The following is a 10,578-nucleotide window of genomic DNA, read 5'->3' on the forward strand; positions in this document are numbered from 1 at the left end:
TCGCGGGTCCCCGACCCCCCCCTCTCAACCTCGCGGGTCACCGACCCCCGCCTCAGCCTCGCGGGTCCCCCGACCCCCCTCAGACTCGCGGGTCCCCCGACCCCCCTCAGCCTCGCGGGTCCCCCGACCCCCCTCAGCCTCGCGGGTCCCCCAACCCCCCTCAGCCTCGCGGGCCCCGACTCCCCTCAGACTCGCGGGCCCCCTCAGTCTCGCGGGTCCCCCTCCCCCCCTCAGCCTCGCGGACCCGACCCCCCCCTCTCAGCCTCGCGTGCCCCGACCCCCCCCCTCAGCCTCGCGGGCCCCGACCCCCCCCTCAGCCTCGCGGGCCCCGACCCCCCCCTCAGCCTCACGGACCCCGACCCCGCTCAACCTCGCGGGCCCCGAGCCCCCCTTCAGCCTCTCGGGCCCCGACCCCCCTCAGCCTCGCGGGTCCCCGACTACCACACACCCTAATGTCACCCCGCCACAAACTCCCTCACGGTTCCCCGGCCCCACCTCACAACCATCTCCCCGCCAGTTCCCCTCCGAGCTCCGGCCGCCCCGGACCCAAAGGGCGACCCGTGGAAACTCCCTCCTCCCTGGTCTCGCTCCCAAAATGCCCCGATTCCCGCCCGTGAAGCACCGACACGAACCTCTCCCGCTCGAGACCAACTGCTCCAAAGGCGGGAAAGATCAACAACATGGCGGCCCCCAGGGGTCGCTCTCGCGAGAGCTTGAGCCACCCCTCCACGGGATCTCTTGCCAGCCCAGTCCCACTGGGGAAGGGGCCGAGAGCTGCCTCGGGCCTCCAGTCCATCTCCCCTTCAGGCTGCACATTTCCACACCAGGACCTGCCCCACATTCCCCCCCAAGATTCCAGTCCATCCCACCTCCACCACCTTGGCCCAAAACTCATTCCACGCTCCCACCCCCCTCTGAGGGAAGAAAATCCCCCTTCAATCTCAATCCATGTCCTCCTCTTTGAATCTCTCTCACTCTCCTTGGAAACAGCCTGTCCCCATGGACACGATCCGTCCCCCCTCACAATTTTCAAATCTTCCTCAATCTTCTACGCTCCAGGGAATAAAGTCCCAGCCTGTCCAACCTTCCCCTGGAACTCAAACCCCGAAAGCCAGAACACCTTCTTGTCCCTCTCCACGACGCGCTGTCTCATTCCTATCCTTCCTCTCCTCCAGCCACCCAAACGGCACACAATGTTCCCAAGTTGGCCTCACCCATGCCTCGTCCAACTTCCTCGTGGCCTCCCACCTCCTGCACTCAATCCTCTCATTTCTGAAGGCCAAAATACCAGAAGCTTTCTTCACTCCCCCCACCACCCCCCCCCCCATCTCCACATGGGACTCCACTTTCGGGCAGTTCTGTACCACAGTTCCTCAATCCCTTTGTTTGACAACACTCCTCAATGGTGTACCATTTAACATTCAAACTCTTACGTTTTAAGAATCAATTGCAGAGATCCATGGATGTGGGGAGTCAGGAGGGTTAGGGACTGGGTGCAGGTCGACGAGACTGGCAGAATGATATTTCACCATGGACGAGAAGGGCTGAAGGGTCTCTTTTCTTTGCTGTGGTGTTTCTAGGTAGAGTTCACACCATTCTCAGGAAGGAGGATGAGCAGACAGATGTCATGGTCCAAGGGTAGGAAAGGTGATGAGATCCTGCCAGGAGAGACGAGGGAGTTAAGTGCGAAGGTGAAGGGCACAACCAAGGGGTCTCTCTCTCTCTGTCTGTGTGTGTGTGTGTGTCACTACGACTGTGTGTGACTCTCTCTGTCTGTGTGTCTCTCTGTCTGTGTGTCTCTCTGTCTGTGTGTCTCTCTGTCTGTGTGTCTCTCTCTGTCTGTGTCTCTCTCTCTGTCTGTGTCTCTCTCTCTTTCTGTGTCTCTCTCTGTCTGTGTCTCTCTGTCTGTGTGTGTCTGTCTGTGTGTGTCTGTCTGTGTGTGTCTCTCTGTCTCTCTCGCTGTCAGTGTCTCTCTCTCTGTCTCTGTCTGTGTGTGTTTCTGTGTGTGTGTGTCTGTGTATCTGTCTCTCTGTGTCTGTGTGTGTGTCTGTCTGTCTGGGTATGTGTGTGTCTCTCTCGGTGTCTCTCTGTCTGTTTGTGTGTGTGTCTCTCTCTGTGTCTCTGTGTGTGTCACTGTCTGTGTGTCTCTCTCCCTCTGTCTAAATGAGTGTCTCTGTGTCTGTATGTGTGTGTGTCTCTCTCTCTGTCTGTGTATCTGTGTGTGTCTCTGTATCTGCGTGTCTCTGTGTCTGTGTGTGTCTCTGTCTCTCTGTGTGTCTCTCTGTGTGTCTGTCTCTGTCTGTGTGTGTGTCTGTCTCTCTGTCGTGTGTGTATCTCTCTCTGTCTCTATGTGTGTCTCTCTGTCTCTGTGTGTGTGTCTCTCTCTCTCCGTCTGTGTGTGTCTCTCTCCGTCTATGTGTGTCTATCTGTCTGTCTGTGTCTCTGTCTGTGTGTGTCTGTCTGTCTCTCTGTCAGTGTCTCTCTCTCCGTCTGTGTGTGTCTCTCTCCGTCTGTGTGTGTCTATCTGTCTGTGTGTGTCTCTGTCTGTGTGTGTCTGTCTGTCTCTCTGTCTCGCTGTCAGTGTCTCTCTCTCTGTCTGTGTGTGTTTCTGTGTGTGTCTCTCTGTGTGCATGTGTGTCCGTGTGTGTGTGTATCTGTCTCTCTGTGTCTGTGTGTGTGTGTCTGTCTGGGTATGTGTGTGTCTCTCTCTCAGTGTCTCTAATATGTGCTTATTCATTACCCACCATTGTCCATCCCTACTGATGGTGCAGGCTTTGTTCCCCAAGGCGTCCGTATTGGCTGTCCATAGACCATCTCTGCCCCAACGCATTCCTCGGTGTCACCTACGTTAAAATCAAGATGGCATCAGCACCTTTTTGGGCACTTTTAGCCGTGTTTCCTCAGTTGTTCTGGCCAGTTTTGTGTTTCGTTCACATATTCCTGCTGCCTGGAGTTAATGGCACTCGTGGAAGATTGCCAGTTCCTGAAACAATTCTTCATTTATCTTATTTGTAACATTTTTACATTTAATTTAACATATGCATTAAAAAACTTAAATTTCTTCTTTGAAAATAAGATAAAATTAATGCATAGTGATTTAAAAAGTAACCCCTCCCACAGCTGCCCAATAGAAAACAATAAAGAGAGAAAACATCTAGATAGTATTTATAAAAATTGAGCAAAACTCTCAAATAAAATCTTGGTTTTCTTGGTTAATAGGAGTCAGAAAGTTCGTGTTGGGTGATTAAAACTTAATTCCTACAATTAGTAAATACACATCCCAAATCTTCAAAAGAGAAATTCAAATTTGTTCCGTGAATTCGATGTAATTATTTCAAGTGGGATACAACGGGCTATTTCAGTGTGGCCATCGACCCATTCCCAAATACGCATCGGACTTCCAAGTTACTGCCACACATTTTACCCCTATAACAATTACAGCACAGAAACAGGTCATTTGGCCCTTCTTGTCTGCACTGAACTAAATACTCTCCTCTCGTACCACCTCTCTGCATTCCCCTCCCCTCCAATTTTCCCTGAAATGACAAAATGGACCCAGCCGCCACTATTTCTCCCGGAAGCTCACTCCACTGAACCACCACTCTGAGTCAAGAAGATCCCCCTCATGTTACTTCCAAACTTTTGCCTCTTAACTCAATACCTCCTGTTTCAATCTCTGCTCCCCGCAATGAAAAAAGTCTCTCCACATCAATTCGTTCTATCCTCCTAGTAATTTTAAAGACCTCAATCAAATCCCCTCTCAACCATCTACAATCCAAAGAATAAAGACATCATTTGCTCAATCTTTCTTTGTAATCTAGTTGCTGATATCCAGGTAACATTGACGTAAATCTTCTCTGCACCCTCTCGACTTTGTTGATAGCTTTCCTCTCATCTGGTGACCAGAACTGCACACAGTACTCTCAACAGGGCCTCACCAATACCTTGTCTAGTCTCAACCTCACTGCCCGACTCCAGTATTCTATGCTATGGTTGATTAAGGCCTGCTATTTGAACAGATACTTTTCGAGGTACTCTCTGATTACCCTCCAATAATTAACCTATCACTGTCAGGCTCACCTGGTTGGCTTTTGAAGCCGTTTTTAAACAAAGGAACATTAGATTACATCCATTCCTCTGGCACCTCACCCGTGGATAAACAGGTTTTAAATATTTCTGTCAGAGCCCTTGCAATTTCTACTCTTCTTTCCCTCAAGGCCAAGGGAATATCATGTCAGACCTCCATCCACCAACAGACAAAAATCAGCCATCACAAGGTGAAGGCAGGACAGTAGTCCCACCTCTCCAGCACGAGTCACCCCAGGATCAAATCAGCACTGACTGCAAGAAGTTTCTACATCCTCTCGGTGTCTGTGTGGATTTCCTCCCACACTCCACAGCTCAAGGGGGCCGTAAGTTCATTGGCGATTTGGGAAGCTCAAGGCCATGGGGTGGAAGTGCACATTCTGGTCCTGGGGCCATCAATTCAATTCAACAGCACAGATGAACCTTTGGGCACGACCTGATCTTTTTCTGGTTTCAAACTCATTATTTTTGAAAATTGTATGTGCACCTCTAATGCAACACGACTGCTGCAAAACAGGCTTCATGATACATATCCATGACAAGAACTCGGGAGAATCAGATTTGGTTACTAGACTTTTGAACAGAACAGTATCTGGACATTTTATCCCTAAACTGAAACTTTATAGACATACAGAACAAAAAGAGGGCAAAACAAGCTTGTGTCTCACCAATACCACAATTCACGGCACTTTTTAAGTTCTCAAGGGTGGCAGAAAACACAAAGAACAGACAAACTCCTTCCACATTGTCACTTTGAGAGCTTTGGACTCACCATGCTATAAATATTGCCAAGCCATCACTCCAAATCAATGACCAAAAGTACTGGCTGAGGGATAGATTTGAGACATTTTAACTGCTATGTAGCAATCAGGCACAAGGAAAATTGCTGCTTCCATTGTAAAGTATTTAAGAATCTCAGACCACAAACAACCTTCACCCCAAAAAACAAGCAATTCTCCACAATAAAACTAGGTTTCCTACCTGTCTGCAAGTATCTGCTCTCTTGAGTCTGAATGGCACAACTGGGGAAACCGTTTCAAACCCATGACCTGAAACAGCATATTCTCTTCCCCTAATTGGAGCTGTCTTGCAATTGGCCACCACTGCCCGAGCAAGAATGAACTGGGAGATCTCACACTTGCTCCTTCACAGGTGAGACCTCCCTGTGCATTGGAGCTCCATATTATCCATCTTGCTCTATTTTGTTAACCTTAATCAAGTCTCCTCTCATTCTCCAACACTCCCATGAAAAATAAAAATCATGTACCCTGTAGTTCGCGAGTCCGGACACCAGGTGGTGGTATTATACCTAGATCTCTCTCTCTCCCTTGCTTCATGCATGCAGTACTCAGTGTGAACAGGCGGTGGCAGCACTTTACAGCCCTTGCAATCTGCAGCTTGGACAGTAATGGTTGGTTTGCACCAAGATTGAAGATTTGGAGATTTCCCATTGATTGGCAGAGAACATACTCGACATCACATCCAACCCTGAGATTCCCTTTTTTCTGTGGACACGGCCGAATTACCACGAATGGGTCGTGCAAAAATAAACGGTTCAGTGGAAACCTGGAAAGATAAAAGAATTGAAAACAAAGAAAATCAATAAAGTGCTGCAAGAGTCCTGAAATGAGTTCCTGATTGAGTTTGTTGTTGAGGAGTCTGAAGGTGGAGGGAGAGCAGCTGTTCCTGAACCTGGGGGTCTGAGTCTTGAGGCACCGAGAATTCTTTCCTGATGGCAGCAGTGAGAAGAGAAAGAGAGAGTGTGGATCTTTGGTGATTGCTGATGTTTTCTGACAGCACCATTCCCTGTCGATAAACTCAATAGTGGGGAGAGTTTTGTCTGTGATGTCCTGGGCTGTGTCCACGACCTTTTGGAGGGCTTTATTCTCAGGGGTATTGGTGTCCCCATACCAGACCATGATGCAGCCAGTCAGCACACTTTCCACCACATCTCTGTCAAAATTTGCCAGGGTTTCTGTTGTCATCCCAAACCTCCACAAACCCCTGAGGAATTAGAGGCGCTGACATGCTTTCTTCACGAGGACATTGGTGTTGGGTCCAGGAAGAATTTTTGAGATGGTGACTCCCAAGAACCTAAATTCGCTCACCCTCTCCACCCCTGATCCCCCAATCATCACTGGATTTTAAACCTCTGGCTTTCCATTCCTGAACTCAACAATCAACTCCTTGGTTTTGGTGACATTGAGTGCGAGGTTGTTGTTGATGCACCATTCAGCTCGGTTTTCAAACTCCCTCCTGCATGTGGACTCATCCCCTTCCTTTATACAACCCACGTCCGTGGTATCGTCAGCAAATTTGGAGGGGATATTGTTGATGTACCGAGCCACACAGTCGTGGGTGTAAAGTGAGTAGAGTGGGGGCTAAGAACACAGCCCTGTGGTGCTCTGGTACTGATGGAGATCGTGGAGGGGATATTCTTACCAACCTTCACTGATTGTGGTCTGGAGGTGTTAACTCCCAGGTCTTGGAGTTTGCTGGTCAGTTTGGAGGGGATGATGGTGTTAAATGCCGAGCTGTAGTTGATAAAGAGCATCTTTACTGTTCAGGTGCTCCAGGGATTGGTGTAGGGCCAGTAAGACAACATCTGCTGTTATTATGAGAGGCGAACTGGAATGGATCCACATCACCACTCAGACAGGAGCCTTTCCAAACACTTCTTCACTGTTAATGCAAGTGCAACTGGTCGATAGTCATTCAGGCAGGTGATTACACTCTTCTTGGGCTCCGGTGTGATTGACACCTGTTGGAAACAGATGGGGACCAGTCAGGATGCTTTCCTTGGATACCAGATGGCAGTTTGGCAGGGGGACGGGAACCACAATATGAGAGCAGAAGTTCAAAAGCATGAGGGGACATGTTCTGAGTTTGTCAAAAAAAAAGACAGGCAGAGGAAAAAAACAGATGGAGTCAGTCAGAGGGTTTGAAATGTCTATTTCAATGCAAGGAATAAAGGGGATGAACTTTGAGCATGGATCAGTATGTACAACTATGATGTTGTGACTGTTACAGAGTCTTGGTTGGAGGAAGGGCAGGATTTGCTGATGCAGGTCCTAGGGTTTGGGTTTAAAAGGAATAGAATGAGGGGTAGTGGGGTGGGGGGCGAATAATGTTACTGGTCAGGGATAGTATCCCAGCTATAGAAAGGGAGGAAATTGCAGAGGGGGTGTCCACTGAGACAGTGAGGATATTTAAAAGATATGGATAGAAGAAGAGTAGTAGCCTGTATTGTCATTTAAAACCAGGACACAGTTTAAAAATGAAATGACAGCCTCCAGAAACTACAATGCTAACCAGCAAACTGTGATTCCACATCAGGCAACACAAGATGCCATTTCAACTCCAGATAAAAGATCAAAACTACACAAGACTAAAATGCACCTATATAACGAGAAGAAAAAAGTCCCAACAATGGCACAGACTCGGGAACCTCCAGGCCAGGTTCACTCCAGTCACCGGGACATCTCCTCTGCAGATCAGACAGCCAGGCATACACCATTCACTCCAGGCGTCCAGATGCAGATCTGCCACAGCAGGTGGGGAAACAGAGGAGGAGAAAGCAAAGTAGGGAAACAGAGGGATGGAAATATCGAAGTGGAAACGGAGGGGGTGAAACGGAGGGAGACAAACAGAGGCGGGGAAACGGAGGCGGCAAAACAGGAAGGGAAACAGAGGCGTTGGAACAGATGGTTGGAATAAGAATAGAGGAAAGAGTGGTGGAGAAATCAAGGTAGGGAAAGAGAGACGGGGAATGAGAGACGGGGAATCAGAGGCGGGGATTCAGAGGGGGGAAAAGAGAGGCGGGGAAAGAGAGGCGGGGAAAGAGCCAGGGACTCTGAAGCAGGGAATCAAAGACGGGGAATCAGATTCGGGGAATCAGAGGTGGGGAATCAGAGGACGGAAAAGAGATGTGGGGAATGAGAGGCAGAGAAGGAGGTGCGGAAAAAACGCAGGGAAATAGAGGCAGGGTATCAGACGTGGGGAATCAGAGGCAGGAAATTAGAGGCGGGGAATCAGAGGGGGGAACAGAGATGTGGGGAAAGAGAGGCAGAGAAAGAGGCACGGAAATAGATGGAGGGAAAGAGAGGTGGTTAATCAGAGGTGGGGAATCAGACACGGGAAAACATAGGCGGGAAATCAGAGGCGGGGAATCAGAGGCGGGGAATCAGAGTCATGGTATCAGAGGCGGGGAATCTGAGGCGGGGAATCAGAGGCGGGAAAAGAGATGTGGGAAAAGAGAGGCAGAGAAGGAGGCACAAAAATAGTGGCAGGGAAAGAGAGGCGGTGAATCAGGGGTGGGGAATCAGAGGCGGGGACACAGAGGCGGGGAATCAGAGGCGGGGAATCAGAGGCGGAGAAACGGAGGTGGAGAATCAGAGGGCGGAAAAGAGATGTGGGGAAAGAGAGGCAGGGAAAGAGGCACGAAAATAGTGGCAGGGAAAGAGAGGCGGGGTATCAGAGGTGGGGAATCAGAGGATGGGAATCAGAGTCGTGGTATCAGAGGCAGGGTATCAGAGACGGGGTATCAGAGGCAGAGGAACGGAGGCGTGGAATCAGAGGTGGGGAATCAGAGGGGGGAAAAGAGATGTGGGGAAAGAGAGGCCAGGAAAGAGGCACGGAAAGAGAGGCGGGGAAAGAGGCCAGGAAAGAGAGGCGGGAAATGAGAGGTGGCAAATCAGAGGCGGGGAATCAGAGGTGGGGAATCAGAGGAGGGGAATCAGAGGCGGGGAATCAGAGGCGGGGAATCAGAGGCGGGGATTCAGAGGCGGGGATTCAGAGGGGGGGAATCATAGGCGGGGATTCAGAGGCGGGGATTCAGAGGCGTGGAATCAGAGGCAGGGAATTTGAGGCAGGGATTCTGAGGTGGGAAATCAGAGGCTGAGATTGAAAGGGGGAGAATCAGAAGGGGGAAAAGAAATGTGGGGAAAGAGAGGCATGGAAAGAGCCAGGGACTCTGAAGCAGGGAATCGGAGGCAGGGAAACAGAGTCGGAGAAACGGAGGCGGGGAATCAGAAGCGGGGAATCAGAGGGTGGAAAAGAGATGTGGGGAAAGAGAGGCAGGGAAAGAGGCGCGGAAATAGACGCAGGGAAAGAGAGGCGGAGTATCAGATGTGGGGAATTCAAGGCGGGGAATCAGAGGCGGGGAAAGAGATGTGGGGAAAGAGAGGCAGGGAAAGAGGCAAGGAAATAGAGGTGGGGAATCAGAGGCAGGGAATCAGAGTCGGGGAATCAGAGGTGGGGATTCTGAGGTGGGGAATCCGAGGATGAGATTCAAAGGGAGAGAATCAGAAGGGGGAAAAGATATGTAGGGAAAGAGAGGCATGGAAAGAGCCAGGGACTCTGAAGCAGGGAATCGGAGGCAGGGAAACAGAGGAAGGGAATCAGAGTGGGAGAAATGGAGGCGGGGAATCAGAGGCGGGGAATCAGAGGCGGGGAAGCAGAGGCGGGGAATCAGAGGCGGGGAATCAGAGGCGGGGAATCTGAGGTGGGGATTCTGAGGCAGGGAATCTGAGGTGGAGAATCTGAGGTGGGGAATCCGAGGATGAGATTCAAAGGGAGAGAATCAGAAGGGGGAAAAGATATGTAGGGAAAGAGAGGCATGGAAAGAGCCAGGGACTCTGAAGCAGGGAATCGGAGGCAGGGAAACAGAGTCGGAGAACGGAGGCGGGGAATCAGAAGCGGGGAATCAGAGGGCGGAAAAGAGATGTGGGGAAAGAGAGGCAGGGAAAGAGGCGCGGAAATAGACGCAGGGAAAGAGAGGCGGGGTATCAGATGTGGGGAATTCAAGGCGGGGAAAGAGATGTGGGGAAAGAGAGGCAGGGAAAGAGGCAAGGAAATAGAGGCGGGGAATCAGAGGTGGGGATTCAGAGGCAGGGAATCAGAGGTGGGGAATCAGAGGCGTGGAATCAGAGGGGGGAATAGAGATGTGGGAAAAGAGAGGCGGCGAAAGGGAGGCGGGGAAAGAGTCAGAGACTCTGAAGCAGGGAATCGGAGGCAGGGAATCGGAGGCAGGAAAACAGAGGAAGGGAATCAGAGTCGGAGAAATGGAGGCGGGGAATCAGAAGCGAGGAATCAGAAGCGGGGAATCAGAGTCATGGAATCAGAGGCGGGGAATCAGAGGATGAGAATCAGAGGAGGAGAATCAGAGGCGGGGAATCAGAGGCGGGGAATCACAGGCGGGGAAGCAGAGGCGGGGAATCAGAGGCGGGGAATCAGAGGCGGGGAATCAGAGGCGGGGAATCAGAGGCGGGGAATCAGAGGCGGGGAATCAGAGGCGGGGAATCAGAGGCGGGGAAGCAGAGGCGGGGAAGCAGAGGCGGGGAAGCAGAGGCGGGGAAGCAGAGGCGGGGAAGCAGAGGCGGGGAATCAGAGGCAGGGAATCAGAGGCGGGGAATTTGAGGTGGGGATTCTGAGGTGGGAAATCAGAGGCTGAGATTGAAAGGGGGAGAATCAGAAGGGGGAAAAGAAATGTGG

The 10,578-nt window shown here is 51.0% G+C and overlaps 1 long non-coding RNA gene across 1 annotated transcript; it reads right to left on the reverse strand.

The window, feature by feature from the left end:
* Positions 1 to 1,924: 1,924 nt before the first annotated feature.
* Positions 1,925 to 7,133, reverse strand: LOC138750113 (uncharacterized). Its single transcript, XR_011349074.1, has 3 exons — positions 6,533 to 7,133; positions 5,354 to 5,652; positions 1,925 to 2,843 (listed from the first exon to the last, which is right to left on the reverse strand). It is a non-coding gene; the product is annotated as an uncharacterized lncRNA (long non-coding RNA).
* Between the last annotated feature and the right edge of the window lie 3,445 nt (positions 7,134 to 10,578).

Source organism: Narcine bancroftii (genome assembly GCF_036971445.1).
Source record: "Narcine bancroftii isolate sNarBan1 chromosome 8 unlocalized genomic scaffold, sNarBan1.hap1 SUPER_8_unloc_1, whole genome shotgun sequence".
NCBI lineage: Eukaryota > Metazoa > Chordata > Chondrichthyes > Torpediniformes > Narcinidae > Narcine > Narcine bancroftii.